General features: G+C 43.3%; 1 protein-coding gene across 32 annotated transcripts in view; it reads right to left on the bottom strand.

Moving 5' to 3' along the window:
- adgrl2a (adhesion G protein-coupled receptor L2a) overlaps positions 1–11446 on the bottom strand; it is a 91789-nt gene extending 80343 nt beyond the window's left edge. For 8 of the 32 annotated variants that reach the window (XM_026194677.1, XM_026194670.1, XM_026194671.1 and 5 more), the window contains exon 1: positions 10008–11445. The gene's annotated coding sequence lies outside the window, so the exon portion shown is untranslated. Of the gene's footprint in view, positions 1–5557; positions 6211–7436; positions 8307–10007 lie in introns of those variants that run through there. The other 24 variants (XM_026194660.1, XM_026194662.1, XM_026194668.1 and 21 more) reach the window with 9 other exon arrangements.
- Between the last annotated feature and the right edge of the window lie 13313 nt (positions 11447–24759).

The following is a 24759-nucleotide window of genomic DNA, read 5'->3' as shown; positions in this document are numbered from 1 at the left end:
TTTGACAAGGACTCTTGCTGGGGAGGAAAACTATCCTCTGAAGAACAACAAGCGCCAATATGGACGCTGTTTTTCTTTTTTCTTTTTTTTTTTTAACAAGACGCACCATTCGGAGAAACATAATGAAGCGAGCCGCGCAGATGAAATGTTAGGATTTATGCGACTAAAGCGGCTAGCTAAGATGAACCCGTTCCTGTTAGCAACAGCAATTCATCTTCATGGATACCAAGGATGTGAAAGAGAGGTGAGAAAGAGGTGAATTTACAAAAGAGGAAACAGTTACGTATTTATGAAATTAATTAAAATGCAGCCGAATGTGTAGCATGCAAACTTTCTGGAATTTCCACATTAAATATAAGAGATGCTGCTTGCAACCTTTTGCTCTGTGTGTTTTCTTTAAATATCGCTCTTTGCAAAAACATGAAAATCCAGGAAGCTTGAAAAGACTGGAAGGTGCAACCTAATACTGACTGTGGGTAACTCGTATATGTTTTTTAACACTGAAAACAAATGGGTATATGGAGGACTTAATGTTATGAAAGGTAACTACAGAATAAAATCAATACATTTAACATGTCATCCTCCTGGGTTTTTTTACACCAAAACATCTGCAGCAACATTTGGCATTTTTTGAGCCTGCTGCTGCTCCAGTTGTATGAATTGTGTCTGAATTCACTTATCATTTAAATATCAAGCATGCACCTGAGAAAGTCTTATGGGCAGTGACTTTCAGAAAACGTCTCCAAGTAATGCTTGCACAATCCTGCTTTTTCCACGCTGCTTCCACGGGAGCCTCGAGCCTTTTCAGGTGAGAGAATAAAAGATCCCTTTTTTTCGTCTCTATTTTTTGGCCCTTGCAGTAAACTGTAAAACGAGTAGGCGTTGCAGCGTCTGCAACATTCACCATCTCTCGCTGATTGTTAAGGCTCAGCTTTGGTGTCTGGAACCCACATTTCAACACCACCGTTTACAGAGCAAATGTTCGTCTTAGGTAGACCTTTAAAACATAAATAAAAACAAGCTAAACATTTAGGCAAAATTTACTACCTCACCCTGATACCCAGAGAGATGTTTTCAGGGAGCACAGAGAAACTTTTCCATTCTTTAGACACGTCTCTGCCTCCTTGGAGTTGAAGCTTCTTGCCTACCCCCGGGCCGGGCTGATGGTAATGGCTGCAGGAGCCACTTCCTGTCAGCTCACTCCAGACTCACTAGTAATCAGCTCGAGCTGATGAATGACAGAAATGCCACTGGCTCCACTTTTTGCAACGACAAAAAAAAAAAAAAAAAAAAAAAAGCACCAGTTTCTGCCCCCCCACCCACCCATTTGACTGTCCTCTTTACACAGCTTTTTTTCCCCATTTCCATCAACTACTACAAAATAGCACTCATCACATTGGTTCAGCTGCTGATGCTGAAGCTAAAAATGAAACATGTGTTGCCGGGCACAGATGCAGTACTTGAGAATTTGTAGAGCTTGCTCAGAGCTTTCTGTCTGGTCATCATTTAACCTTGCTTTCATTTTATCACTGGGTGATTTATAAGGACGTGAACACATGTTCGCTTTAATGGTCCCAGTACAAAGACACAGCTATAAAGTAGATAAAACTACTTTTTTCCCTGCTTTGGCTTATCTGTTTATTTCTTAGCAGGTCATGGCATTTTTTGGCCTCATTTATCTCTTTTCATGCCACACACACACACACACACACACACACACACACACGAAATATCCACCAAACACAAAACCTGACCTATTTTTTTTTTCTTGAACAAACTAAAATTACACCTTTAAAATTTTTTGTTTATCGAGCAATAAATATGTTACAGCATTGCGAGGCTGCTTTTTACACACCTCAAATTATTGTTAATTTTTAAAGTTATTTAAGAAATAAGCAAAGCGATAAAACTCTTAAACTACAAAGAGAAATCCAAATATCGTTCAATTTTAATTTCTGAAATAATCAAAAATAATATATGTAAAAATGTAGCAGCTTAAAAAAATGCATTATAACACAACAAAGAAGAACATTTTTGCCACCTACGGAGATACTGGACATTTGGCCAGTAATGAAATTTTAGCCTTAAATATTTATTACATGCTGTTATTGTTTGCGCTTATTGCAAGGAATCTATACGGTGAGCATCCTCAGTTTTATTGCAGTTGTGCAACTAATAGCATTTCTTCTGCTTCTGCACGTCCTGCTCAGTCACAACATAACAGATGTGAAGTATAAGCTGCAGTTCTCACACTCATCTTAATTACTTAAACCGGTTTGCTGTGGACTGAATTAGACAAACCGGTGGCTCTAATGGATAAAGCAGTCAGGGTATGTGTGATTTATAACAGAATTCACACCAGCAGAGCTGCCTCACACCTCATTTAGAAGGAGGCACGATGAATTATTAGGGCAGCCTGTATATGTCTTTTTCCTGTGCAAATGCCAAAAAGATCAAATCAGTACAGAGACGCAGTGAGGTGTCAATATTAAGCACTCCAAATTTCATTATAAATACATGAATAATTTGACGTCTCCATCGACACACACACACATTCAGGAGCAACTTCTCTGCAGTATTTAAGATGTTCATTACCTCACCCCCACGGCAGTAGAGGAGGAGTTGGATCCAACAGGCAGCAGTGAATGCCAGGCCTGGCACAGCTGTACAAGCAAAGCTGTAAAGAGAAGTCACCGGCCACTGTCGCTCAATCTTTCCCTGTGTTAATCCCACACTGTCTGCATGCACGTCAGACCCATTCCACACATCCTTGCATTGCTTTTCACACCCCTAAGTTCAATTTGGCAGGAAAGTGGACACGTTGCATCACTTCTCCTGGCTGAAAATTCTCTCGGCATTGTTCCCCTCCAATAATCTTGTTTCTGAGACAGCATGATGGCTGTGTTATCATGTACAATCGATTCGCTAGTCATTTTCTGCAAAATATTTTCTTGCTTCTTGCGTTCTCTTTCAGGTACTCACTGAAGCGTGCAATGTGAACGCACAAACCTGAGTTTTACTCGTGCATTTCCACACCAGAGCCCGGCTTTGTGACTTTTAACAGCGGCGCGGCAAATATGTGTACATATGAGATTTAAAAGCCTTTAATGCCCCTGAATCTCTTCGTAGCTGATCAGATCATCTTCTGAATGGCCTTGATACACAAACATGCGGCGTGTGTGTACAGAAGAGTCGGCTCCATTTATCTGCATTCATCCTTCACATTATCATGGAGGGACAGCTTGCTGTCATATCCCAGACCGTTCCTGTGGCTGGACAAATGCGCTGAAAAATGGACCCTCAAGTGTTGGGCACGTTTTACTAAACAAGCCCCTCTATGTTTTATAGACTTACAGAATTTTATAGCCGAGCTCCAGCGGAACCAAATCCCGGCCTTCGGGGCAGAAACTTTATTTTAACATCTCTCTTTTTTGGGGGGGAGGACTGACATTTTGTCCTCTGCCTTCAAAATGTTTTCCCAAGAAGCTTCTCCTCAGTTGACCTACGCAGAGACCATTGCCTCTGGCTTGTCACAGGGAAAAGAGTGATGCGGTTCTATGGGTAACAGAGAGGGAGGCTCTGTACTGAGACAGCAGCAGGTGCAGCCGTGACAGTTGCCGTGTTGTTGCTAGCCCCACACTGTAGTCAAGATGAGGTTCACAGATGTAGCCACTCAGTGCAGTGGTTTATTGGCTGCCTGAAACAATGCATCTCTGTCAAGAACAACTCCTCCTAAGGCCATTTCAGCCTAACAGTGCTGCGTATGAAACAAGGCGTAGAAAAAGCTCATTCTGACACACAAGGTCAATTCAGCTCCACAGCAACACAATCAAAGCTCCCCTCGCTGTGCCAAAAAGCAAAACAAATACCAACCCGGAGCAATCACGCTCAAACGTGGAGGTTTCAGCCACATTTTCATATTCAGCCATGTGCATAATAATAAATATAACAATAAAAATATCAATAATAATTCCAGTGGCACCTTGAGATTTATTATCACCATTTATCAAAGCATATTTGTGACTAATTATTAGCAGCGCTACCTGAGGCTGCACTTTAGCCCACATGCACTGAGTAAAGTAATGGCACCCATTTTCCCGCGGCCCTTTTCATTTTTTTTTTCTCCCGTTGGACAAGAGAAAGCAAACCTGATTCTTTTCTTCAATTCAGATGTGAAGCAGTCCACAAAGTCCAGTCCAACCTTGTGTTTTGTTGAATCTGAGAGTAGTAGAGATCTGAGATAATATGACTATTGTTTTCCTGTAAAGCACCCAGTCTCTGCTTGTTCAATTACTGGAAGGAGCCTCAACGAGGGCGGTTAAATCATTTGCAGAGACATTATCTACGCAGAGAGAGAAAGACAGAGAAAGAGAGGGAGGGTGTGTGGCGGGGAGGGGGGGTGAGGAGGAGGGGAGAGCCGGCATAGGGGCCAAACTTTAGTTTGGAGAGGAAATAGAAACATTTTTGTGGACCACACATGGAGGGTGCTGCGAGGATAAAAGCAGCAGGATTCATGATTCACTGCAGGAAATTAATAGACTAATACAGTTCTCTGTTTCACTGCCAAAAACCACATAATAAGATAAAATTGTTTTCATTACAGGTGATGATGGATATCTATGTAGATTATTAAAATGTACACAGAATTTATGAGCGCGAGAGAGACCGCAGAATTTCCTTCTTCCTCGCATATGTCGCCTACAAACAAAAACCGACTCACGAGCACTCATCTGTCAGCGTGAGCAATCATTAAGAGATAATTTGATTGTTTTTTCAACCTCGGCTGTGTTTGATGTCTCTGGCATGGTAGCAATTGAGCAGACAATTATTTTGTTGATTAGCTTAGTTTTTAGCAACTTACCATGCCTGTGATATTCCTCTGAAACTCCCAGACCAGACGCTCAACTCCATCTGACTTGGCAGCTACGTTACAAGAACAAAGCTTCTGCACTCCCTAACTACATACTGTAAAATAAAATATCATGAAAGAAAACCACCGCCTAAACAAATAAACGTATAGAATAAAATATGCAACGATGGGGGCGGTAAAAAAAAAAGCAGAACAAAACATGTATTTGGCAGGACTTTAGCTGCAAATAAGGAAGTGCACCGTTTATGGGAGTGGATCTACCTGCAGGTCACTTTGACTTTTTAGAGTATTTTAACACTGGAAACACTGCTGTGTGTTTTTGATGGATTCCAAAATGCTTCAGTGTATCGTTTTCTGAATCATCTCCCAGTAGATCAATATCCAAACACTTAAGAAGAACTCTAAAACCAAATATTCTCACATCTTTTTCGCTCATTTTTCATCCACTGGAGAAACAACTACTGCTTTTTTAGATATACATATATATGTATTAGTTTTAGTTCAGTGTTTCTGTTCCCTACAGATTTCTTTAAGAGGGTCCCGGTTCACTAGACTGCTAAACAGTCAACAACAAACAGGTACGTAAATAATTTGGTATATTTAAAATACAGCCCCAGAAGCAAACGCAAATAAAAGCGCTGCCACTCAAACGAGTAAAATTATATTGAAATGTCAAACTCGACTTACCATTTTTGTTCGCTGCAAGAATGTCGGCTTGAATATACTGGAGAACATCCATATCCCATTGTTAAAAAAATAAAGAAGCAACTTTTCTTACTTGCAATGAGTCACAATTGTCAAGGACAGCAGCCTATATGGAGGAAATATATTGCTCTGCTGTGTTTACCCACACCATCCCTAAATAAGAGCCCTGTCTTGTTGGAAAAGGGGCTTTTAAATGTGGATGTGCTTCGCTCGCCTATAATCCAGCCGAGACATTACTCCTTCCCCTGGCAGACGTCCGCAGATCCCCCCTCTCTCCCAGCCAGGCCTTGCTCTCCGCTGCTATGGCAGAGCCGCAATAACTGCTGTTTGCTTAGAGCCTTGCCTCCCAAGTTCTCCTCTGTCACACTGAAATTGAATATTTTCCCAAATAGTGTTGCAGCTGTGCACAGATAAGGACAAGTCCTGTTCACATAGCACAAAAATGAGACTGTGTGTGAGTGTGTGTGTGAGTGTGTGTGTGTGTGTGAGTGTGTGTGAGTGTGTGTGTGTGTTTCAACCTTCTTCAAATTACAATAGGAATAAATGTAACAACTTATATATAAAAGCATCAAAAATAACCACAATGTCAGGTCTGAAAATTAAGAAAAAATATTTTTAAATAATAAAAAAAAACATAATTTATTTGCAATCTCGCTTTTTATACCTCTAGAGATTAATATAAAAATGTTTTTTTTTTTAATCACAATTTGTTGATCAAATTTCCACCCAGTGATCTCTTGGCAGAATTTTCTTTCACTTCTCTGAGTGACCTAAACACACGTTGCTAATACGAGCAGTGTTTTGAACACATTGTAAAAAAAGGCAAACAGAACGGCGTGCTACGCCCAGTCATCTTGTGACCAGAGGACACACAAAAAAGGAGATTTTATGACCCAGTTTTGCACTTTGCACGGCCTTATCTCCAAATACCTTTCATAAAAAGAGATGCCAGATAAGCTAAGGGAGACTGCCACTTAGCCAGTGCAGACAAACCATCGTGACATCTATCGGCTAACGCTCATGCTGTTTCTTGTCATCAGACTTTGAATGGAGCCCTACTTTCCACTCCCAGAGTAATGTTCTGCTAGGAAATTATTTAGGCAAGCAGAAAGTTTCACCTGCCATTTCAGGGGCACCGAATCCCCCCGCTGCACCAGAGGCCTTTGGCAAGTGGAAACAAATGTTTCACAAAATGGCAGGGAGGGGAACACACTAGCGCACTAGCGTTTTACTGATTGCCAATCGTAAAATAAAATCAGTCATGAAAGGGGAGGTACACTGGCCCACCAAAGCCCTGCACATTACATCAAATTTGCCATAGCTTTCTTTTACAGCCTTGTTTATTCCCTTTAATGGCAAGCAGTTATCCGCACAGTATGACTCCATGTAGGTGGTTAAGGCAAAAGAAAAGATTGCATCTGAAAACACAAACCCACAATTCACACGCCAAATAAGCAATGGGATGTAAATCTAACTCCCTGCAATCCTCTTCTGCTGACACACTCAAAGCCTCCATCATTTCTTTTATTATTTGGGGGGTGGATTATGCTGTGGAGCAGCTAGCACATCATTTGCAACAACAACTACACTTTTAAATTGGTCATTGTTCCTTAGCTAAAGACTCTGATGCGCAGGAAGGACAGCAAAGATGGGCTCACACGAACGAAGAGCATCCTGACAGTGCGAGGCTGGCACAAGCTATCCATGCAGCCACAAAGCAACCTTTAAATCAGTCGTAGTGGCTCGCCAATCGCAGGCTCACATCCACACTCATGACAGAGAGACACAAAGCAAAGTGAGCAAATGCCACCACCGGTCAGCATGTGCAAGCTCACAGTGAATAAAATCGATAACAAATTACCTTAATAAAACCAGAGTGGAACAAGTCTGGCTTGTTGGGATATTAGAAAAAATCTGGACAGGCAATGAAGGCTGCGTCATTTCTGTTTAATCCACACGTCAAATATCCAAAAAGCTCAGCTGCTGTTCTGAGGAGGGGACCATCCCAGCAGAAAATGGAGCTAGAGTCCATAATGTGGCAAATTTGGATGTGTTCACACCCACTCGCCCTTTCACACTCGCTCGAGAGCCTTGCGTTCTATGACAGCGTGGTATACCAAAGTTTACTAAGGAGTGATATGTCTCCCTCAGACCCATACAGGAGTGTGCCGGGCTCTATTGATCCGCCAGTGGAGACGAACATGCAAGCGAATAGAGGCAATGTGGGGCTCTGGCACATCAAGAGCAGCTTCAGTTCTTTGAAACCGGACGCACTTCCATTCAAACGAGGCTACAGACTGAAAAAGGTGCTCTCATACTGGTAAACTACTCATAATAGCCGGGCTTAAGATATCAAGCAACGACATCTGAGAAGACAGTCTCCTTCTTTAGGACGCATTCACAGGTAGATTACATTATTTCCACTGAGTGTAGATAGACCTGTATTTCTTTTCAGACTCCCACACAAAATCACACAATTTTATTACTACTTTAACCAAGAATCAAACATCGCCAGCATTTATACATTTTGAATTTCGTGTCATTTTCATCCCCCATTGTTTACTATAACTGACTCACTGTGAGGATGCCATGGCACGTATGTTATATGCAAGATGTCAGAGGGACGTGTGCACAAGAAGAATGGAGAAAGAAACTTGAGTTTTACTAGCTCACACACTCATTCTGAAGCCTTTCAGGATCAGCCAAAACCAGTGGCAGAATATATGACTCCTTCAATTGTGCAAGGACCACTTTGATATGCTAATATGTTCCTTCCAAACAGCTGGAATTTGCACTCACATTAGCCTAATTTTACCTTTTTTTAATACAAGTACAAGGCAATGGAATCATCATCACAATACTAAAAAACAAAGTATTCAGGGAGCAGCAGCCATGCTTCTTATAAATTCCTTAAATTTCAACACTTTTTTATTGAGAGTATGGATTTGTGGAGAATATGAGAAGATGAACAATAACTTTGCAATTAGGTTTATTTTGTTTCTCATTTGAAAAATTATCTAAGAATATATGAGGCAAAAGGGGGGAAAAAATCCTCTTTTACTCTAACTCTATAACCCGCTATGGACAAGTACGTATACGTGAGAATGTGTTGTGCAGATATATTAAAGACAGACATGAGGGACATCTATGGACAGTACTCCAGGCAGGAATTCGAAGGTCAGTCTCTCGCCTTCCTAAGGTTAGTCCTGAACCCCCCAAAAGAGAAGAAGATGAAGAAGAAAAAAAACTGTGGGCATGTGAAGTCTGCTGGAGCTAAATTTAACCCAATCCTCTGATCGATCACTGAAGATTGCTGCTCCGCTCCAGGCAGCCATGCATCAGCGGTGACCGCTGTGTGTTTCTCCAGCAAAAGGAGAGGCACGCACCGCACCGCATGTGCGCGTCTCCCGCCTCCTCTTTAACACATGGTTGACAAGACACGTTCGGAATCGGTGGGCCTAAATAATAAATGCGCAGTAAAAGGATCTAATTTTTACTGCCACTCTGCGCCCACTGGGTTTGAGTTAAGTGTAAGCAAGCCAAATCAGTTCCTATTTTTTATGCTCCCGTCTTTTTATTTTTATTTCACCATTTCATTCCAACGTCACCTTCCACCCTCGGAGCCAACTGCCTCACAGGCTAGCTCTGAGGCAAAACTAATTATTACATCTCTAGTTGAGGCTCGAATTATTTTCTGTCTGTCTGTTTCTTTCTTTCTTTCGTTTTTTTTTTTTTGGGACAAATAGCCTAACCCCAATTATAATGGATTAGCCCGTGAATGCTCTCCAGAAACAGGCAGACAACACTTCTCAGGTCACAGCTTCCAGCGTAAATCCCCATTCAAAGCAACAAGACCCATCAGTGGATTTAAAAAACCCTCAGTGGCCAATACCACCAGCAAAACTCCACCTCAACTTTGGAGGCATAAATCCCAATTAAATGACGCTTTACGTGTTCTGGTTCATAGAAATTGCGCTGCCGAGCCCCCCTACCACACACACACGTTCACAAACACACACACGCACTTTAAATTTGTTTCAATTCAGACGTTCAGACTCGGCAGCCGAACAAATCAATCCACATCTGCTTATGTTTTGATTAAGCACTTTTCAATTAACCACGGCACCCGTCGGTACTCCACTGCAGACTGTGTTGCTCTGTTTTTTTTTTTAAATTCATCATTATTATTATTTTAGTCTCGTTAAACTTATGGCGCCTCTATTATAATGCGAATTTCCTAAAACAACTGACTCAGACACAAAATCTGACTCGCCATCTGTCGTTTTCTAAACAAGTTTCGAAACGCGAGGTTCAGAAGTGACCGAGGCAGAAGGTAAAAGTTACTATACCTTAGTTTGCAGTTTGGATGTTTCATAAGTTTTGATGGTATTAATGCGCAGAAGGAGGGGGGTAAAATAAAATCTACTCTTACCTTTCTCGAAAAGCAGTGTAGCCACGCGGGGCTTGATTGAAGACAGTGAGTAGGAAACTGTGAGCTGTATAAAAAAGATTCGTTTAAAAAATGTCAGATTGTGGAAAGGCAGTCTGATGTGAACTCCTCTGCAGCGAAGAGAGTGAGTCTGCAGGTCTCAGGCATGCTCGCCTTGTCTGGGACAGAGGCTGGCTTTCAAGCGGCAGGTCTCCTTTTCTGCCCGTACATTCCCCTGCACCGAGCGCACACTTCCATGGCACGCAAGGTGTTGCTCTGAGCTCAGTCCTAACTCATCAGCCACCTCATGCACACCTCTGAGCGGCTCATACAGTCTCGGCTCTCCCTGTGCGTGCGCCCTCACTCCCCGACGCAGCAGCAGCGGTAACAACAAGAGTCAAAGAGAAGCGAAGCTCGGGGACCAAAAAAACAAGGACTTGAGTGACTGAGAGGGACAGACAAGAGTGGGGCTTTTCAGTGTCTGGTGGAGGGGAGAAGACGAAGATCTCTCTCCGCTACTGTAGCCGCCGCCGGTGCTGCTCTCCTGGCTCCCCTGAATGATACTGTGTGGGGACTGGGCAAGTTTCAGCGGCTAGCCTCTGGTAAAGATCCCGCTCACAGTGTTGAGACACTTGGAGGAAGCAGCGCTGAGCGGGCTTCCAGTGAACAGCGCCAGTGCAGTTGATACCAGGCTGCCGACTGCAGGAGCTGTCTGAGCGCAGGTCTACACTAAAACCTGACATGGATTCTAGATCCACCACGGCTCGGAGTCTAGACGCATCACAGACTGTCCTCATCAACTTATCATCATGCCCGGCAGGACTGTGCTCAGCTTATTTTCCTACAGAGGGGCTATTCCACTGCATCATACAGAAAGTAAAGCTTTATTACGAGTGCAGCGCCTTCATTTTTGGCCCCACTTTTTTTCTGCTTAAAGAAGCGACACTGCCTTCCTTTTGGGTATGAGAGGCCCATATTCTGTCACAGTAGGCAGTCCGGCCTATTCAACCAATGACAGTGGAGTCATTCTACTGTAATACTACCAAGCATCAAAAGAACACGGACGTGCACACAGACCTTTTTCTCCCTCGCTCAAACCAGCCCCATTTGGACAGCACTCTGGCCCATGCAGCAGTGGTCAAGCTGCCGCTGGTGTGTAGAGCCAAGCGTGTGCGGAGCCAAGCAGTTTTTCAAATCAAGAACCTCTTCAGAGTCGTGAATGTATTTTTCCCCCCTTCTTTTTTTTCATCGCTCCTCTTTTCCTTTACATGATTCATGACACCATTCAGCAGTCAATGGATTTCTTTTCAGGCTTCTGGGACTTTGACCCTGGCACTCCTTACTGCATGCAGTATGTTATATTGGTTTTCTACATTATACTCCACTGTGGGTGAAATGCAGATTATTATACTTCATCGTGCACAGCATTTCTTTCTGTAATGAAGCTGAGCTCTGATATATGTTTTTTTTCCTATTAAAACAAACAAATATATATATTTATGAAAGTTTGAAAATCTAATTATCGGCACAGCTGTTATTTGGTGTTTTTTATTAGGGCCACTTTTTGGTTTCACAATATCTAAAAATAAACACAGCTGTTTTATGTTTATATTTGAGTCTTGCTAATACTTGGAGCGTGCTGTAATCTGGTTAAGGAATGCCGTTAAACATCAGGTAGAGCGCAGGCACACACCTGGCTTCAATATAAAAAAAAGCCCGCTGTCTTTCACCCACTATGGGGAAATGTGAAGTTGAGTCATGCTTGCCAGGTGAAGGTGAACGCAGGAGAGGGGCAGACTTATGTTTTCATAAGCATAATTTTACATAATAATACAGGCCGTTTTTGCAAGGGACAAAAAAAGAGAAAACAGATGTAATAAAAGGTCATCCAGTGACAGGCATCCATATCTGGGAGAGATGTTTATTCATAAGCTGGGACTAAAAACACATGTGGTCTCTCTGGCTGCAACAGCTTAAACTGCCATTTTGCATTTGGAGTCATTTGAATATGTTTCCTCGGATTGTCAACAGAGGGCATTAGACTTGTATTATTATTATTATGAATGTACTCAGTTCACTGAATTGTAAAATGCACAGCACTATAGATTACAAACAGGCAAAGATAGGATTTTTCTGTTTGTTTGTTAATGACAGTCTTGCTGGCGTATGATCCCCAGTCAGTTTCTTGACCAGCGCATAAACTGTTCATGTGCAATTGTTAATGAATAACTGTGATGTAATCATATCCTGCAAAGGTAGCAGACTATTGCACGTAATCACTCACCAAATGGCGCATGATACCTGCTGGCTCTTACTCAACCCAGACACGCCGAGGTGAAAAACAACATCATAATTATCAAAGCCTTTTCAAATATCAAGTATATACTGTTAATCAACCAAAACTGAAAATGTTAATGTGTGTTTGCAGCATAGTAAATAAGTAACTACCGGTTCTTTTCCTGGCCTGGAGGAATAAACTTTCTGAGATAATGGAAAAACCTTTGGAGTCCCTTTGGCACGTGGCAGGAATTTCATTCCCTCCTGGGTTTGAAAACAGGGCAACTCGTAATGTCAGTCCTCATGTTTTTAGTCCTTTTGCTGAATGTAAAGTGGGATTAGGGAAGATATTAATATTGAATTATATACTAAATAACAGCACAAAATGTAAGCATTTAAAGTATTCCCCGATCAAATAAGGCAACAGGTTAAGTCGGTCGCTGGGACACTTGTTTGAAATACCTGAGAAATCCCTAATGGAAATCTATTTGTTTGACACCGACTGACTTCCACATGGGAATCTTTTCATAAACAACAGCTTTATTAATAACCTCTCCAAAACAAAGAAGAAGCAAGTGTAACCAACTTTAAGGTATAAAGGTGAATTACAGCACAATAATTACTTGGGCTCGTAATAAGACCCTGGCCAGAATCAGAAGACACCAAATTCGTGTGGAGCCAAAGTATTGAGCAGCAATAATGACCTGGACACAATGTTAACTTTTGAGTAGCCACTCTTGTATTGTTACAAAGTATAACAGGTATTTGTCCAATTTGTACAGATAAAGTATAAAATAAAATAAATAGTGTGCACACTCAACAAAATAAAAGTACTCGTTGGGGCCCTTTAAGAATTTAGAGTTAAGCTGGCGATAGCCAACTTCAAAGGTCCTTGTGAGTGTAACTGGAATGTATGAGTGTGTGGTGTGTATCTTCTTTGGGGTAGATCGTCCTCAAAGTGGTTGGCTCGCCATCTATCACAACCAGAATATCGTCCTGGTCCTTGGACTTTTCCGTCCTCTCCAAAAAACCTGACCTATAATCCAGGTCATAAAATGTACATTCTAATCAGTCTGTTTCAGATGCATTGTTTAAGGTTAAAATACAAAATCAAAATATTGCATCACCTCATATTCATTGCATCAACATCTTAAATCTTATCAAATCTCACAGTTCTGTTGTACAACATTCAATTTTCAAGCATATCAAATATGAGAACTAAACATCTAAGTTGCTCAAATATTTCTCCATTCATGTAAACATTAATTAAACAATACTTATGGTAAGTAACCATTGACACTCAAAATACAATACACCATAACAAATTCAGAACTATGTGCAAATAAGCAACAAAATATACATGTGAGTTCAGTTCAGAGGCATTAAAGCAGTGTGCTTAATTTCTCCACACTATAGGCCTATTCGTGAGAGAGAAATGCACTAAAAATTACCCTCTAGATTACTTTAAACTCACAGTGAACTGACAAAATTTAGCTTTAGAGCAGCTAAGAACATGTTGCTCACCGTTGCTCTGTTTCACAAAAGCCCAACACACACTGGCGTTGGAATTGCAGCAGCTCTCCGGATGAAAGGTGAGTGGTTAGCCTGTGAGACACCGAGCTAGCATTAGCATGATCGCGACGGTAAGTCTCTACAAGTTTTTTCCATCAGAACAACACTCGTCTTACCGACGTTGCCTCTCTCCTTCATCCAGCCACTCGACTCCGGACTTCCAGCAGGTAAGTAGGCTGGCTTTCCTTCCTCTCAATCCTGAGTTTTCCTCTCTTTTGTCCGTGGATTTCTCGGTTTGAGTAGCAGATGCCTCCACTCCTCTTGCTGAGATAAGAAAAACCCGGGACACCATGCACCTCCACTTCACTTCCTGGCTGACAGGGTCAATGCGGCCTGGGTAGGCTCTGATTGGTTGCTGAGCTAGGTGCCCTCACGTGGGGTGAACTGAGAGGTGCATTCAATGGTCATAGGAAATACGACGCTTGTTGATGTGGACAGTTAATATAAAGAGAATAAGTATGATATTTTTCATCTGGGCTACACCCTCCCCTCCTGAACTCATGCACGTCCCTGTGCATGGTAGACAGTTAAATGATGATTATTTGACGGGTCAAGGAAGAGGGCGAAGCAGGCTCTTCACCATCACTGATGACATCGGCCCAAGCTGAAGACAGTCCTTGCAAGAATGATTTTGCTGCAGTGATCAGAGGATTGCCTAGCTCCATATAGTCAAGCCGTCGTGGCGGACGACGGTTTCTCTCAGATCTCCTTACAGAATCATTTGTATCCATGTTTTCCCTTGTATCCACTGGGACTATCTCCTCCACTCTCTCCTCAGAATTCGCACCTCTGGTGCCAGCCTCCTGAAATGGAAGTTGCCTTTCTTGGACGTCTGGGTCATCAACAGGTGAGTCAGTTTCAGTTAAGGTTATTTCATCCACTTGTTCGGTCGGTGTGACTCCATTGGTAGATAAGTACTCAGTATCATCTGTAGTACTGTTAGGCATATCAGGTATGTTGCCAAAATCAGATTGGCTGTCAAAAACAGGTGGGTTGTCAATATCAGGAACATTTACAGGACTCTCACTCACTGTGTGGACAGGGGAACTCAACCAAACAGGAATGAGCAAATCATCTTCTTCGTCTGAGGAGTTCTCTTCCTCTAGCGCTGGATTTGCACGGGTTCTTGGCCTGCGTGACACTGGCTTCTGTACATGCTCACTGCTTTCCTCCACAGGTAGGTAGCCACATGGTAGCAACAGATCCCGGTGTAGTGTCCTTAGGGGACCATCTTTGTTTTCAGGCTTAACTGTATATACTGGGAGGTTGCCTGCCCTTCTCACCACTACATGCACAGTGTGTTCCCACTTGTCTGAAATCTTATGTTTGCCCCGGATACGGACATTCCTGACCAATACCCGATCTCCAGCTTCCAAGTCTGATGCAGTTACATGTCTGTCAAACCTCATTTTGTTCTTGTGAGCCATCTTTGCAGCCTTGTCCATAGCTAACTTGTAGCTTTCTTTGAGACGTGACTTGAGTTTTTGCACATATTCAGAGTGAGATGAGTGTTGTTCCTCTTGCACTGGCAGGTTGAATGCAAGGTCAACTGGCAACCGAGGTTGGCGTCCGAACATCAGTTCGTACGGGGAGAAACCAGTCACTTCATTCCTGGTGCAGTTATAAGCGTGGACCAGGGGTCTTACATGGTCACGCCAACAGGACTTATCTTGATCACGGAGAGTTCCCAACATATCAAGCAAGGTACGATTAAATCGTTCCACAGGATTGCCCCTAGGATGGTATGGGGTTGTCCTCACCTTGTGGATACCAGCCACCTGACAGAGCTCCTTGATTGTGCGGGACTCGAAATCTGGACCCTGGTCACTATGCAATTTTTCTGGGATGCCATAGTGTACCATAAAGTTCTCCCACAGACACCTTGCCACTGTGCGGGCCTTTTGATTAGGTGTTGGGATAGCAACTGCAAATTTAGTGAAGTGGTCCGTGATCACCAATATATCTTTGGTTCCACTCCTGTCAGCTTCCAGGGACAAGAAGTCCATGCACAAGAGTTCAAGAGGTCGTGTCGTATTAATGTTGACCAAGGGGGCCGCTCTTTCAGGCCGTGCCTTCCTCCGCACGCACCTGCCACACGTCTTCACTTTCCTTTCCACGTCCAAAGCCATCCTTGGCCAATAAAATCTTGACCTTACAAGGTCCAGTGTACGGTCGACTCCCATGTGACCCATATGGTCATGCAGGCTGGTGAGAACTGTGTTGCGAAGCTCAGCTGGAAGTACAAGCTGGTAGGTTTTCTGGGACCTCTCTTGGCGTCGCCGGTACAAGACATTGTTGCGGAGCTCAAGACGGTTAAGCTCTCGGAGGAGCAGTGGAAGCTCAGGGAACTGTGTGCGCACGGTTGGAGGTGGTGTGTCCCCATATTCGATCTGAGAAATAACATGCTTTATACACTGATCGGCTCTTTGCTCGTCTGCCAGCTCTGCCTCAGTTAGATGGGGAATGGTTGGCAGACCTCCAAACTGTTCCTCTTGCCCATAGCTATCAGGTACAGCACTAGGAGACACAGCAAGCACCTCCACCAAGGCAACACAATCTGCATCTGCCTCTCTTTCATTGTCAGGACTGACGCTGTAGGTGAACTGCCTCTCACAGATTGCTTTCACCACAGACTGATTTACAGCATTGATGTTGTCTGGATCACAAAGGTGATCTTGAGTGAACTGTTGTATGCGTTCAATCTCTTTTTGTGATTTCAGGTCGTCCGCTAGCCCTCCGTGTGGTCTGCGTGATAATCCATCCGCATCTCCATTCTGCTTCCCTGGACGATAGAGGAGTTTGAAAGAGAATGTGGACAGTGCTGCTAGCCACCTATAGCTAGTTGCGTCAAGTTTTGCTGAAGTCAGAATGTAAGTCAGCGGATTACTATCCGTTACAACAGTGAAGTGGTTGCCGTAGAGATAGTCGCTGAACTTTTCTGTAACTGACCACTTGAGCGCCAGAAACTCCAACTTGTGCGCTGGATAGCGATTTTCGCTCCGTGACAGCCCTCTACTTGCATAGCCTATGACTCTAAGTTGTCCCTCTTGCTCCTGATACAATACAGCACCAAGCCCGGTGGTACTGGCGTCGGTGTGCAGTATATAGGGTTTCTGGGGGTCAGCGAAGGCAAGTACAGGGGCAGTGGTGAGACTTTGGATGACTGACTCGAAGGCTTCCTGGCAAGCTGGCGTCCAGCGACCTCCGAAAGGGTCTTTTGGGTCATGGTACTGATGTGCACTTTGTCTTGCGTTTACTTTTGATTTCTTGTGGCTAGGTGGGTACCCTGAAGTTAAGTTGTGGAGAGGTTTCACAATGCTGGAATACCCCTTAACGAACCTTCTATAATACCCAGCAAAACCAAGGAACGACTTTAACTCTCGCAGGGTCTGTGGGACAGGCCATGTTTTAAGGGCCGAAATCTTCTCAGGGTCAGTCCGAACTCCATTTCTGGAGACCACATGTCCCAGATAACGGACTGAAGTCTGGAAGAAGACACATTTCTCTGGTGACAGCTTTAACCCAAACTCTTTTAGACGAGTGAGCACTTTCATGAGTCTTTCTTCGTGTTCCTCAAGGGTTCGGGAGAATACTATCACGTCATCAAGAAAGACCAATGCATCCTTCAAATGCATATCCCCCATGCACCGCTCCATTAACCGCTGGAACGTGCTGGGGGCGTTCGTTACACCCTGAGGCATTCTGTTGAACTCCCAGAAGCCGAGAGGGCACACAAAGGCCGTCTTCGGTTTGTCTGCTTCTTCGACCTCGATCTGGTAGTACCCTGATTTTAGATCAAGAACAGAGAACCACTGTGAACCATTGAGGGCTGAGAATGTGTCCTCTAGCTTCGGAAGGCTGTACGCATCTTTTATAGTCTGAAGGTTTAGACGCCTATAATCGATGCACAACCGGACTTGGCCGTTCTTTTTCCGGACTACCACTATGGGTGACGCAAATGGGGACTCTGACTCTCTAATAACTCCTGCATCAAGGAGTTCCTGAATGTGCTTCCGGACAGCCTCAATGTCCCGTGGGTGGATTGGCCGGGCACGTAGTTTGAAAGGCGTGCCATCCGAAAGTTTTATATGATGTCGCACCTGGTCCGTCCGGCCAAAATCCAGGTCGTGCTGTGCAAACACCTCAGGCATGCCGCTGAGCTGCTGAGTGATGCGCTGTTTCCATTCCAGTGGAACTGGGGAGTCACCAAAATTGAAGGTTATGGTGGGCTCTTGGAAAGACGGAGTGTCTGGAGTTCTCTGGGATAGTTCTGACTGTTTGGTCTTGTTGTGTTCCTTTAATAGGATGGTCTGATAAGCACTAACCTCTGCAATAGTACACTTGGCAGGGATGACAATGTCGTGGTCAGACTCGTTGCTTATAACAACTGGCAACTTGTGGGGCCGCCGCTGGGGAAAGTCCACCAGACCGGCTTTAAGTAGCAGGCCACCGGGCAAGGGGGACGATGATGGGTACTCAATTACAACTGATTTTTCATCCTGAAGGCCCTCGCCAAGGGCGACTCCCTCCACCACTACAGTTGAACCAGCTGGAATGACTTGAGGCATCTTGCCAAGTAGCTTCACTACCCCCTGATGGGTGTCACTTGTCTGCTTCCGTCTCAACTCAATGATTTTGAAGACTACTTTGTAGCCATGTGGGAGGGGTTGACGATTGGCTAAGTCAGTCTCTGAGTAGATGTCGAACAGTACATCTAGGGTGTTTGTGCCTATGAGCATGAGGGATTGTGAAGTGTCAGGGACGATTAAAGCAAGTGTGTTTACATCTACTGGAACACCTATAAAGTCCTTTGGAAAAGTTATGGTCATTTCTATATAGCCAAAGTAAGGCACTAGCTGGCCATTAGCACCTTCCACTTCTAAGAGGTCATGTAGTGGCTTGATCTTTTGCTCTGAAAGGTGCTGCTGGTAAAATGACTCAGGAACAGTGGTAACTTGGGAGCCTGAGTCAAGAAGACAGTTGACTTCTTCACCTCTCACAGTCACTTGAGCTGTACTTCTGGTACCAATCAACTGTTTAGGGAGTTGGAAAGATTGGTTCTGCTCTGAATGGTTTAAGCCAGAACATGTTTGTGCTTTGACAGTCTTTGCTGGGGTACTTACTTTGTTAACCTCAGCTGTGATTTTGTCACCATTGTTTACGTCTGAGGGACGTTGTTGACTCTCCTCAGCTCCTGTTTGTCCCACAACAGGAACTGTTAGATGTTTAAAGGTGAATCTGTACAATCTCGCGCTTCCCACTGGCGTTGTTTCTCCCCCAACTGCTTCTTTTTTTCTGCTACTAGGTTGGGGTTAGCGGGGTCAACACAGCATGGAGCGATATGTCCATCTTCACCGCAGTTGAAACAATACCAGGGCTTGGGTCTGCCCCTTTGCCTCTTTGAAGTCTGTCTTTGCATACGTCCATCTACACCATGTGGCTTTGACATCTTACTCTGCGGCTTCCCTGCAGGGTCCTTGCTGTTTGCAAACTTTGTTTTTTTTTGTGACATGAATGTAGTTAGTTGACTTTGCAGACTCGCCACCTGCTTTCGCAGATCCTCAATAGCAGCAATGCTACTCCCATGTTTCTCCTCTGGTTCACAAACATGTGCACCCTGGAACTGTAACTGAGTTCTCTGCTTTGTGGTGCCAATGTGTTTTCTCATACGGTTAGTTTTTGCTTGCTGTCGATCTTCCTCAGAGCGAATCATTAACAACAGGTCTGAGAATTGGGGTGGGCTGCTCTTCTTTTGCTCAAGTTGCAGGGCGCTGAGTAGGTCGTTGTCCCAACATCCCCTGCAGAACTGTTTAAGTAGATGTTTGTCCACTTCTTCACATGTGACTCCCCCCCTCTTCATGGCTCTGTTTAATGCTAGCTGTAGCCGGTGAAGGTAAGTGGATGACTTCTCACCTGGATCTTGAAGGGTGTTCAGGAATTGAGCGAAAAGTTCCTCGCCATCTTCTACAGTGCCAAAGGCTGAATCTAGAAGCTGCAAATAAGTCACAGGTGGTGACTCAGGCCGCAAACTCTTAACTATATCAGCTGCTGGTGGGAGCAGGCTCTCATGGATCTTTCTGGATATTTGCAGGGGGGACATGCTGGAATCATTTTGGAGCAGTTCAATTTGTGTGCGCCATGTGTCATAATCAGTTTCATTGTTAGGTCTGGGAACCTTACCGGAGAAGGAACGGAGTCTCACCTGGGACTGGATGTGTGGGACAACATCTTGCCTTCGTACGATATGCTCTACCACAACCTTCTGAATGTCAGGTGGGTTCAAGTCACTTACTGAGAGGGACGCTGCTCTCCTTCCATTAGTGAGGGGAACATCATCAGTGGCACCAGTATCACTTGGTGTAACATCTGAATGTGAGGTGTGACACTGTCGCTCTTTAGGAGCGGGCGGAGATACAACAGTGGTCTCGACATACGTGGGAGAAGGTTCTTCAGTGGTGGGTCGCATGGCTTCAACATCCTCCCCAATCTGACACATCATCTCCTTCAGCACCTCACCGTAGTCTTTGCCACTCAGCTTGGCTAGTTCCTTGAGTTCCGCCAAGTAGGTTTTTGTAACATTACTCCCAACCGTGGTAGTGTACATGCTACTGAGTGTTTTAATTTCATAGACAACGCTGGGATCAGCTTGTGCTGTGTATGTGTATGGTAAACGAGGTTCTAAACCTTCTAAGGCTGAACTGCTAGAGTATTCTACGATCAGGTTTTGGTAGAAGTTGGACAGTGAATCATCAACAAAAAGGACTCTTGTGATTTTACCATACTGTTTCAGAAAGTCAATGACCTGTTCATCTTTCTCAGATACCTGTGTTATCCCAGCGACAACAACCGCATTAGGTATTTTGACACCAGACTTTTGTATGAAATCCATGCTGGTCATTGCCTCAATATTGATGCTCAAATCAATTGGCTCCTGGCTGGCTCGCCACTTTTGTAACCAACTTTAAGGTATAAAGGTGAATTACAGCACAATAATTACTTGGGCTCGTAATAAGACCCTGGCCAGAATCAGAAGACACCAAATTCGTGTGGAGCCAAAGTATTGAGCAGCAATAATGACCTGGACACAATGTTAACTTTTGAGTAGCCACTCTTGTATTGTTACAAAGTATAACAGGTATTTGTCCAATTTGTACAGATAAAGTATAAAATAAAATAAATAGTGTGCACACTCAACAAAATAAAAGTACTCGTTGGGGCCCTTTAAGAATTTAGAGTTAAGCTGGCGATAGCCAACTTCAAAGGTCCTTGTGAGTGTAACTGGAATGTATGAGTGTGTGGTGTGTATCTTCTTTGGGGTAGATCGTCCTCAAAGTGGTTGGCTCGCCATCTATCACAACCAGAATATCGTCCTGGTCCTTGGACTTTTCCGTCCTCTCCAAAAAACCTGACCTATAATCCAGGTCATAAAATGTACATTCTAATCAGTCTGTTTCAGATGCATTGTTTAAGGTTAAAATACAAAATCAAAATATTGCATCACCTCATATTCATTGCATCAACATCTTAAATCTTATCAAATCTCACAGTTCTGTTGTACAACATTCAATTTTCAAGCATATCAAATATGAGAACTAAACATCTAAGTTGCTCAAATATTTCTCCATTCATGTAAACATTAATTAAACAATACTTATGGTAAGTAACCATTGACACTCAAAATACAATACACCATAACAAATTCAGAACTATGTGCAAATAAGCAACAAAATATACATGTGAGTTCAGTTCAGAGGCATTAAAGCAGTGTGCTTAATTTCTCCACACTATAGGCCTATTCGTGAGAGAGAAATGCACTAAAAATTACCCTCTAGATTACTTTAAACTCACAGTGAACTGACAAAATTTAGCTTTAGAGCAGCTAAGAACATGTTGCTCACCGTTGCTCTGTTTCACAAAAGCCCAACACACACTGGCGTTGGAATTGCAGCAGCTCTCCGGATGAAAGGTGAGTGGTTAGCCTGTGAGACACCGAGCTAGCATTAGCATGATCGCGACGGTAAGTCTCTACAAGTTTTTTCCATCAGAACAACACTCGTCTTACCGACGTTGCCTCTCTCTTTCATCCAGCCACTCGACTCCGGACTTCCAGCAGGTAAGTAGGCTGGCTTTCCTTCCTCTCAATCCTGAGTTTTCCTCTCTTTTGTCCGTGGATTTCTCGGTTTGAGTAGCAGATGCCTCCACTCCTCTTGCTGAGATAAGAAAAACCCGGGACACCATGCACCTCCACTTCACTTCCTGGCTGACAGGGTCAATGCGGCCTGGGTAGGCTCTGATTGGTTGCTGAGCTAGGTGCCCTCACGTGGGGTGAACTGAGAGGTGCATTCAATGGTCATAGGAAATACGACGCTTGTTGATGTGGACAGTTAATATAAAGAGAATAAGTATGATATTTTTCATCTGGGCTACACAAGGATCAGAGCTGGAATCATTTCCACGAAGAAAAATTCAGGTTTTGTTGATATGCACCAAAAACAGACAAATTCAGTACAGGATGCAGTTTTTCTCCTTACTGTCCAGTCACGCTTAATGACTTGGTTGACAGAGATGTAGAATGTCTCCCAGGACTCTGACATGTTCTGAAGCTCTCCAACACGCTTACTGCAACGATCACAAGATTGTTTGAAATCTCCAACAGTCGTGTTAACTTTGATCTTGAAGTTTGAACACCGGGTGATGTCGGTTCAGTTAAAATGACTCATCATGAGGAGCTTATCCAGCTTGTAGGTTCCGTAGGGGAAAATGTATAATTAAATAGTAATCTCAAAAATTCCCTGCTTTGGAACACCAGATCAATGAGCTTGCATCTTATGGAAAGTTAGCATTCTTTAGCCATTTTGTTAAGATTCTTAACACTGTTAATCAACAATGATAGAACTATCTACATATAAATACTGCTATATTGTATATAAGGACTGAATAGTTTCAGTTTTTATCTGTTACAATGTATCTCATGGTACATATGTATCACTATTGTATTTAGAATGATGGAACAAATGTAAGTAATCGGGATATTTTGATAAATTGTGGTTTATTACTTTTTGTTCACTGATATGATAAAAAAGAGGACGCACAGCTAGTACAACTGTGAGGTTTTCGCTTCAGTGAAAATGACGTCAGACACTTCAGGCAGACCTAGGTTATCCATGTTGAGAGCCAACATGTCATCCCGTTTCCCATGTGGTTCCTCGATCGCTTCGTAACCTTCAGTTTTCACTTAACAAAGCTTATTGGTTCTTTCCCAAAATATCTGCACATGATTGGCACCTCAGGCACACATGACCAGTCACAAGACCGCTGCTGATTCCAACAAATCCGTGTCCTTTAATGATGATGGACAAAGACTTGGCCAAGCTACATGCTCCCGAGCACGTCTACCCTTGATCATTTATGTTTTCGGTGTTCTTTTTATCTCATTTTATTAGATTTACTTGGGACGGACCCTGATTTACAGTCCTGTGCAAAACACTTTTAAGCATTTTGGATGTTTACATTTTTATTCAATCATGTAGGATCATCAAAGACGTCTCTGATCTGTTCCAAATTCATTCTGCGGCACGACAATGACCCCAAGCATACAGCCGCAGTCGTTAAGTGACAAGAATAATTAGAGGTCTTGCGACAGAGTCCTGATGTCAACATCATGGAGTTAGTCTGGGATTACACGAAGAGACAAAAGACGCTGAGGCAGCCTTAATCCACAGAAGAACTAAAGCGAGTTCTCCAAGATGCTCAGAACAGCCTACCTGCCAAGTGTGTCAGTGTGTGCCTACAGGAAAGGGAGCATGTGTTAAAGGCAGTGGGTGGTCAAAGCAAAATTTGACTTGATTTGATTTCTCTTCTTTTTAACTGCACATCAAGCACGAATTGATAAACACTAACACGCACTAACTGTGAGTGCATTACATCAGAAGTCTCTATCACAGCTTTGTGTGAAGACACCGGGATGTTGAGGTGACAAAAACAAGTTCCAATTAACTTCCTTCTGTAATTACAGCATCATTTAGACTTGCTCGTTTGCTTTTACCCAAATCGTTAGAGTGCGGATAAAAGAATCAGCTTTAGTAAACCAAAAGAGGTTTCCTTCCAATATCCTTTTTCTCACATCTCTTCCAACCACTACAGATGAGAAGTTCAAAGTGAAATTTTGGATACGTGAAATGTGAACTAGTGATGTTTCTTACCCCGATTCGTTTGCATGAATCTGTTCCAAATCAAGTGAAACTCCTCCTGACTCTGTATTCTCTCATCAATTTTGTAAAGCTGGCTTCAGTGGTCTCACTGGATATCAAACTCTTGGAGTAGACTCGTAATCAAAGAAGGCCTCCCTCCACAGTGGAGCCTTGGTTAATATTTATGTAGCCACGGGCAACCGTGTAGCTTGGAGTTTTGACCTCACTTCTGCAGCACCTTGAGGTGTCTCCCTACGTCTGCTTGAACTGAGAGCAGAAGTGGGACTAAGAGGGATTCTCAAAAAACTGAAGTTAGATTGTTTAGCAGCTTTTAAAAAGTGTGCGTTAGAATGTTGCAATATTCGACCTTTTCAAAGGCAGATTTTTAAATTGTCACAGAATGGAAAAGACTCCTGGGAATGAAAACAGGAATGAAGTCAACCAGAACACACAAGCATCCTTTGAATATAATGCAGCAGCCTTCATTAACAGACCTTCTACTAGTGTGACAAATGATAATGTCTCTCTTTGAAATGGTTAATTTTCAAAGAGCTTAAAGCTCTCCACTGAAATTTGATCCTTGCATGTATGGATTCAGCATGACTTTTTTTATGAGGGTCAAACTCACCTTTTAAGATTGCTAATGTGACCTCAGCAGGTGCCATGAAGTTTTAAACAGGGCAATAATATTACTCACCGTGATGTTCCTCAAACTA

This window comes from Astatotilapia calliptera, chromosome 15 (genome assembly GCF_900246225.1).
Source record: "Astatotilapia calliptera chromosome 15, fAstCal1.2, whole genome shotgun sequence".
Classification (NCBI taxonomy): Eukaryota; Metazoa; Chordata; class Actinopteri; order Cichliformes; family Cichlidae; genus Astatotilapia; species Astatotilapia calliptera.
This window is presented reverse-complemented; position numbering and strand designations above follow the sequence as displayed.